We start from the raw sequence: 7,443 nt of genomic DNA on the forward strand, positions 1-7,443 counted from the left end.
TTTTTGTTAACTCTAAGAGTTATCGAAATGCCTGGAACTGGGACGGGCGATTGTTAGGTTAGAGCCTTTTTGATTTTTCTCTTCTTTACTTTTAAAGACGCATTTAGTATTAATTACGATTTACTGGATTTACCTAATATAGATTTTTTATTAATTAAAACTGGTATAGTTCAAATTATCAGAAAAAAATATTTTTTGGATATAGATTTCTGTATCCGGAAGCTTACTATTGTCTTCTAGATTTTCTACATTTAGTATTCATTTTAATTAAAATTTAATTTTTTTGAAGATCTTTAAAGTGAAAAGAAGAAGAATTTTAATTAACTAAAAAAATCAAAATAAAGTTAATTAACTTTGAGCAGAGTTCGACCTCGTCAAAAATACCATCGATAGTCATTCCCCAGCCGCCTTTGACGCCGTTTTTTCTCGATCATACGGTAGTTGTTAATGCATAATTAGATTTTGCCATGGAGTACTACTTACGGTTTATTATGGTTCAAACTTTTAGATCTCCTCTACACAATTCGCTATATTCCTTGTGACATACTTCTAGAAGTTTAGGAAAGTTTAAATTCGTGTTTCCATATTCGTGTTATTTCCGAAAAAATTCAATAGTTTTCGTTTAATGATAACCTCGGGCAGAAATATCGGAAATCATCCGAAGTAAACAAAGGTAGTACGGAGAAACACCAAGTTTTGTTTTATACTACTCACAAAATATTTTGTCAAGTACTTCGTCAAAACTAGAAGTACAGTACGTCTGTCCGTTCTGTAGCTTCGGGGAATCCGTGAGAGGGGAAACGATATTCTCTAGATGTTTTTCGTAAAAAATTAGACGGCGGTTCCCATCAATAAAAATTCGACAAATTTGCAAGCAGCCAATATAATGAGTGGACGGAGCGATTTGCGGTGACGTACTCGTCAAGTCGACGTATAAAATATATTGCTGTTTATTTAAATGTTTTTTGTCCGCATTCCTTTCATAGACACAGATCCAGCAGACGCACTTTCCTTCCACACACTTCGTACTACTTCATTAAGCATTGTAATTGTAATAAAGTAAGTAATATATTCTGCAGATAAAAATAGGTAAAAAGTTTGTATAGATTTATCTCATTAAAAGCTTCGTTACGGAGAATTTTTTTCCAAATAATTTCTGAACTAAGTTCGATATTGGGATGAAAATTTGTTTCTGGGTGTTTTTTGACATGAGATGACATTAAAAAAGATCGGTCTTTTGACATTAAAAAAGATCGGTCGCTACAAGCAACTGTTGTCATATCAATGATGATGAACATGTGAAAAATAAACCCCAGTCACCAATTTTCATCCAAATATCGACCTCGGTTCAGAAATTATTTGGACAAATTCGAAATAAAAATTAAACTTCTTCAACCGGTAACCCCAAAACGAAGCATCTTAGAACACAAATCTATACAAACTTTTTACTTATTTTTATTACCACAATATCCTAAATATAATTCGGACCATCCTGTATAATAATCAACAAGTCCACTTTTTATGCATTTACTTAAAATGCGATTCGAATTTGAATTCGAATTCGCCCATTAGGTTGCGTATCTTCCCAATTCTTTAAATCAACGATAACAGGTTTAAAAAAGCCATTGTCCGACTCGGCATCGCACAGCAACTGAGATAGCAGAGGCGTTTTGGGACTGGTTGGCAAGAGCTACATCTGTCCATCTGTCGAACAAGAACCTGTTATTTTGAGCTGTTATATACAAGTACCTGTTTATATAACGGTTTCGCTCATCACTAGTGAACCCCATGAAAACCGCGGTTTATTTCACAGCAAATTATCTAGCTAGAAAAGGCGTAAACACTCCACTATCTGGAACAGAACCGTTTTGTTTTCCAAGCGGGAATCAACTGAAAGCGGAACTGAAGAATCTGGAAGACTCCACCCGTAACCTGGTTAGATACTTTGGTGTCCTCCAACTAGAGATGAGCAGAAAATCGCAAACTGCGATTTAATCGCAGCGATTGTAAATTCGCAATCGCAACCTGTGATTCCTTTCCATAACAAACTGCGACTTGCGATTGAAACATATATCTGCCGATTTTGGATTTTTAGGCAACCAATATTACACCAGTTGCGATTTGCAATCGCAGTGGGCACGCGAACGAAGAGCTGCGAACGAAAATCACAGCATTGCGATTTTCGCTTGCACCGGCGGTGCATCGACACGGCACTGAGAAGCCGAACGATGAGCTGGGAACGAAAATCGCAATATTGCGATTCTCGTACGCACCGGCTGGCGGCGGCGCGTCATCAACACGGCAGTGGGCAGGCGAACGAGGAGCTGAACGAAAATCGCAGCTCATCCCAGCATTGCGATTGCGATTTTCGTTGGCACCGGCGCCGCATCGGGAGTGGGCACGCCAACGAAGAGCGGCGATTGTGATTTTCGTTCGCAGCTCCCAACACATCGGCCTAGACTAGATCGCAAAATCACATTCGCAATCAGGGCCCCGTAATTTTTATGAAGCGTTGGAAAATAGGCTTATATATGTTTATATACCGCATAATATATATTATGTATAATTTTTTAGTTTTAAATTTTGATAATAGTTTTAGATTTATAATATAATTATGGATTTAGAAGGTTAAAAAATTCTTGTTTTCGGTTATGACTAATTATAGTTACAGTTACTCCCAGGTAATGATTCAGGTAAAATAATTCATTCAAGGACAGTTTTGGATTCAAATTATAAAAAATTATCTATTTTTATCCTTTATTTACTAGAAGACATAGAGCACGAAAAAGAAACAGTCTTTCTCTTTATTATATTTTGTTATATGTATATTATATTATTATAAACATTTTTATAACAATCCATAATATAATATAATTTTCTGAATATACTAACAGTTGTGGATCGGCTGCTATGTTAATTTAAATACATCCTTTACATTTTTTTTTGGTAATTGATGAAAATTTTAAGTGCAATATGTGTGCAGAGCAAAAATATAATAAAAAACACTTTAAAAGGCATATGGCATCGAAACACCCAACAGTTTCTTTGTAAGATTTTATTAAAAAAAAATTATTCCCCTATTTATTCTGTTTTTTATCAAAAATTTTGGGATTGAGCTTCCCAGTTTACAGCGTACCAATTTAAAAAATCAAAATCGCAATCGCAGGTTACAGTCGCAGCGATTTACAAATCACAATCGCAGTTTCAACTGCGATTGGAAAATCGCGGTTTTGCTCATCTCTACCTCCAACGGTCTACGACATTCGAAAAAGTTGCTTAGGATTTTCGACTGAGAAAAATCAAAGGTTTTCTTTGATTTAAGTAAAAACAATCTTCGGATTGTCACGGGGTTTCTAACAGGACACTGTCTCCTCAACGAACACCTCAGTACAATGAAGCTAAAATAACGGTAAATGCAGATTCTGTGAGGAAAATGGGTAATTCGTAATTTTATACTTATAGCAATGTTCAACCATCCAGTATATTAATTTTCATAAACAGCGTTTTTTGTTAGCAAATATTTTCACTAAAAATAAATTTTGCGATCATTATCTTGTATCAGTGAAAAGAATAACATTTATAGTAGTTCTGTATATGGAGTTAAACGGTACGTACTTAATTGAAAGCCACTATGGATATTGTTAAACAAAGTATGTACTTTAAATTTATTTCTAAACAAGTTCGTGATTGTTTAGTTTTTATTTATTTATTAAGATGATTCTTAAATGGGTATAAAAATTTTACGTTTTCAAACTTCAAAAAGGCATTTAAAAAAAACATATCAAAACATATCGTATTTATTGAATCTTTTTGTTGTCATATTCATACACTTTTAATTTTTGTATAGTTCACCGACGTCTGCTTGCGACGAACTTTATTTTATAATACTTTTCAGATGGACTAAAATTGATAAGCAACGCCGATCTGGTTAATACTTGGCTTGATCATAAGGGCAAGAACTCAAAATTATTTGTATTTCAAAAAATGTGTTCTTTATTAGATATTGATGAACCTTCCAGTCAAATGAGACACCACTTGTGCCTGAAAAAGCCGCCTATGTTGGAGGGAAACGTCGCATAAAAAACGCCAAAGAGAGAATGCAGTAAATAAAAAATGAGATGGTTATACAGAGTTTGTCTTTGATATAAGAAACAAAGTGCGTTTAAGGTAAGATCATGAACATGATAAAGAACAAATACAATAATTATAAACTCAAATTGACAAAAATCAATGAAAATGGGAATTGTGATTAAAAATGTATCCATCAGAGCCCTATATCATGTGACTAATAGGAAAAATCACCCCCGGTGACTTGGATATAAAATACTCAATTTTAACAAATCAATATATACAGCCAAATTCCATTCGTATTATATGCCGCATAAACTTCTGCGATTGAATATTCAGTGTCGATCGTCTGATTAATATTCGAATAGCCACGAAAGAATTCGACTAAAATATTAATTTGCGGTTATTGGAATATTTATTCGATATCGGGGATCATTGACAGGTTTTCTGTCGGGCTCAATCCGCGTCCCACGGCTTTAAAATTAACGAGACTTAAGGACGAACTTTTTGTAATAAATTGTAGCATATATGGTTTCATAGTTTGTTGATAAATCAAAAGCTATGTATATTTACAGGATTTAATGCCACCCTAGAAACCAGTACCTTTTTCTCTCCTCTAATTTGAGTTCTACACATTTTTGGAAACAACATATTTGGAAAATATATATTCTTCAAACAGTTTGAGCTTTTACGTTGAAACGAACGACTCAGAGATATAGGGCAGGGAGAGGGAAAATGAGCTCCGACGAATGCACATCGAAAAATGTTCTTGTGCTGTATTTCGGTAGATAAATAAGCAATAATTGACTAAGTTAATAAGCTGATAACTTTTAAATTGTTCGAAGGTTTAATTTTGTTATTGTTGTATTGCTTTTTCGAATTTCTAGGTTATTCGACATTCTTTTATGTCTTTTTCTTAAATTTATAACTTTTCTTAAACTTTCTTAACCAAATTAAACTTCCCAGATAGCACATTTACGTTCTTTTCATATGCGAAGCAAGTGACTTTGGAGAACAACAATGTTCTATTCACATTCCTTTTTTTCATTGGGAACATATATGGCACATGAATAGCAGAGATTACGTTCCACCCTATTCAAGTGATATAGAAGTGCCTTTCACATTCCAAGATATATTGTATGAACGTGAATTATATGTTCGTAAAAGAATGCATTTAAAAATAATATTCCAATAATATGATATTCATGTTTTTAATATTCTATATTTATGCTTTTCATATGTTTTTCATATTTTTTTATTATCTACAGAGGCAAAATAAAACACTAATTTACCACAATACACCAAAACACTTTACTTTTGCACAGGACGCGCGTTTCGCTAACCATGTTAGCATCATCAGCAGATGGTCAAAATTTAAGTTTTAATCCATACACTACTAACATGATTAACCAAACAAGCGTCCAGTTCAAAAGTAAAGTGTTTTGGTATATTGTGGTGAATACGTGTTTTGTTTTGCTGTTGTAACACCAAAGATTCCAACCCTCAATTCTGTATCTACAGGGTGTCCTGTATAAGGATGCACTGTACCAATATCCTATAAACTATAGATAGATACAATTTTTCTCATATTTAGCAATTTTTTTATCTCTTAAAATCTATAGGATACCTATACAGTACATTCATATCTGGAACACACTACAAACAATTTGCTGAAATTAAATAATTTGGTGTGTAATAATCAAAAATTAACTAATTAATAGAACGGTTAAAAATAATAGGTAAGGATAAAGACGAACTTGAGTAATATATGTTTATTAATTAAAAATATTTTAATATAACAATATACTTATTTTAATATAACAATATACTTATTTTAATATAACAATATATATTATCTTCTATGTCTATGTTTCTATATTCTCTTATCTACCCATCTGAAATAATATAAGCAAAATTATATTGTTCAAATAAATTTGCACAACTTACCTTTGTATTTTTTAATCTTTCTTTTGTTTTTACAAGCCATATTTTAATTATATTGATAATTTCGGTTTCTTTTGACTCTTGAAATTGACCTTTCATGGAGTCTAACATATATCTTATTACAGTCTTTGCAACACCAAATATCTTTAAGTTCAGATACCTAAAATTGCTTTTGGCCACTAAAAATGATTTCAAACTTCTCTTCTGTTTGGCCCCAATATTTTTGTGCAATTTCATTGCCCAGAACCTTATAAAGCACTTTCCTTGTACTTTGTGCTACTCCTGAACCACCAAGTCTAGATAATTCTCGAACCTAATAATTCTAAAAAATACCTTTCTCTTAAAAAATACACAATACATGATTATAGAAGAGCCTACATAAATACCTATATAAATACTATATTGTAGGAAATTTCAGCACTGGAACTACACTTATTAGAACAGAAATGATACTACCAGATACTACTACTTTGATGATGTAAGAGGATAATAAAGAATCACTTTAGTCTGAATCCAGTTTAATACAATATTGAAGTCATATTTGCGTAACATTGACTTAATAAGATTTTGGCTCCTTTTGTTTTGGTTGAATTTTAAAATATTTTTTAGTATAACCTATTTTTTTTTCGAGGTCTCATGGTTTTAGAACATTAAATTCACTCCCCTTAAAATAGATACTAAAAACACAAACATAACAAGAACTATTTTACTGATTCTATCCTTAAAATAATTATTTGCATCACTTACCTTTACGTTATCTCAATGTTTTAACATGTTTTAATTATTAAAATAGCTTGGATGAAGCACGTTTACGTTTATGGTTCACTTGTTGTTTTTTTGTTAGGTTATGTTATGGATGTACAATTCGAATCGATTTCAATCGAAGATCGATCTTTTTACCCAAAAAATCGATTAGAATCTATAAGACCAAAAGATAGTTTTATCAAACTATCTTTTGGTATAATCGATTTTTTTATTTCATAGTGGAAGATCGTTTTTATTTATACAGTTTTACAGGTTTATTTATTTGTTAGAATAAGAAGCACTGTATTTTTGCTTGAATATTTGTTTACAGTGCATCTATATACACTAATATATAAACACTATATATAAAGTCCCTAATAATTATTTAATACACAAAAATTTAATAGTAAGAATATATACAAATATAATGTATTGTATTTATTTTTTCATTTCGAAATCATTTTTATTGTCCTTTATTTTTATTCAGATATTGATATGTTTAGAACGTGAATAGCAGATACTTATAATTTATTGTAAACCATAATTTAGGAAGACATTCTAAGGTCATGCTGATAATATACCTTTAAATCACATTCATAGTGGAATGTACTATTCATATGCTATACTTATTAAAAAAAGAATATACTTATAAGAACTTAGGAGGAATATTCTTAGAATGTAAATGTT

General features: G+C 31.7%; 1 long non-coding RNA gene across 3 annotated transcripts; it reads right to left on the reverse strand.

Moving 5' to 3' along the window:
* Positions 1-6,041: 6,041 nt before the first annotated feature.
* Positions 6,042-6,481, reverse strand: LOC115878451. 3 transcript variants are annotated; one of them, XR_004049527.1, is made up of 3 exons: positions 6,399-6,481; positions 6,173-6,334; positions 6,042-6,116 (listed from the first exon to the last, which is right to left on the reverse strand). It is a non-coding gene; the product is annotated as an uncharacterized LOC115878451 (long non-coding RNA). The 3 variants fall into 3 exon arrangements; XR_004049526.1 differs by having other exon boundaries at positions 6,391-6,481; XR_004049525.1 differs by lacking the exon at positions 6,399-6,481 and having other exon boundaries at positions 6,173-6,374.
* Between the last annotated feature and the right edge of the window lie 962 nt (positions 6,482-7,443).

The sequence above is a fragment of the Sitophilus oryzae genome, unplaced genomic scaffold (genome assembly GCF_002938485.1).
Source record: "Sitophilus oryzae breed Bouriz unplaced genomic scaffold, Soryzae_2.0 scaffold_1512_pilon_pilon, whole genome shotgun sequence".
In the NCBI taxonomy this organism is placed as follows: Eukaryota; Metazoa; Arthropoda; class Insecta; order Coleoptera; family Curculionidae; genus Sitophilus; species Sitophilus oryzae.